Raw genomic sequence first — 1,139 nt, forward strand, 5'->3', positions numbered from 1 at the left:
GGGTTGCAAAGAGTCGTACACAACTTAGTGACTAAATCAACACCACCACCAAACCTCTTTATATTTAAGATTATTAAACAGATTATGAAATATTGTTTCTAAGCGTAAGTACATAGATAAAGGGTTTTTAAAAATAAGTATCACACTTTATACACAGTGACCAAAAATATCAAGTACTGATGGCATTGTCTCTAAATACCATTTTCAAAATATTTCCCCCCAGAGCATGAGTTCTTTTGAAAATGGGAGTTATTTTCTCAATCATTGTTAAATCTTCCCCCTTTTTATTTAATAAAGTTTTATTTTTCAAAATGTACAGCTGGTGGGACCTGTTCATGCATCTCCACCCTTGGTGTGTCTGGTGTAAATTACTTAAGCTCCGTGCTTTGAAACTAGTTAATAAATCCTTTACTAAGGAGTTCCTGAAGGGCTGCCCTAGCCAGGGAACCATGGATCTCCAGTCTCTCAGAGATGACAGCTGGAGGTATAAGCTTATAGTTGGGAACCTCTTTACAGAGTTTGTAATATGTTGCTTTGTTAAACAACACTAGATTATTGAGTTTGCCCCGAACTCTGCCTTTGGACCACTTCTTCATTTTGGCCTTGCCCCCAGATTTGCTTACTGGATATTTGTCTTTCTTGGCCGACTTTTCAGCATCTTTCTTCTTGTCATTCTTGGGCGGCATAGCGAAGCTAGGATAAGATCTGCAACCAATGCCACCTCACTAAGATGCTGGACAAAAAGGCAAATTTCCCCCTTTTAATCAAAGGGTAGACTGAACAGCTTTTGGTTTTTGCTTTTTAATATTGGATGAGCAGTATGCTGCTGACAGACAAGTTATCCCAGGAACATCAGTAAACACAGAACACTTGCTTTTCATAAAGGAAAAACACAAAACTCTTCTTTGCTTTTGACTGTTCATGATTTCCCATCAGATGACTGGTGAACCACCATGTCACTGTCACACTATGAAACATTGGAGAGATTCTCATTCTAGTTTAATATAATCTATAGAGCCAGTTAAGGAAACCAAACCAGTCAATCCTAAAGGAAATCAATCCTGAATATTCATTGGAAGGACTGATTCTGAAGCTGGAGCTCCAATACTTTGGCCACCAGATGCAAAGAGCCTACTCAT

General features: G+C 38.5%; 1 pseudogene; it reads right to left on the bottom strand.

Moving 5' to 3' along the window:
• Window positions 1-333: 333 nt before the first annotated feature.
• LOC102273248 (small ribosomal subunit protein eS25 pseudogene) lies at window positions 334-686 on the bottom strand (annotated as a pseudogene).
• Window positions 687-1,139: the final 453 nt, after the last annotated feature.

Source organism: Bos mutus, chromosome 14 (genome assembly GCF_027580195.1).
Source record: "Bos mutus isolate GX-2022 chromosome 14, NWIPB_WYAK_1.1, whole genome shotgun sequence".
In the NCBI taxonomy this organism is placed as follows: domain Eukaryota; kingdom Metazoa; phylum Chordata; class Mammalia; order Artiodactyla; family Bovidae; genus Bos; species Bos mutus.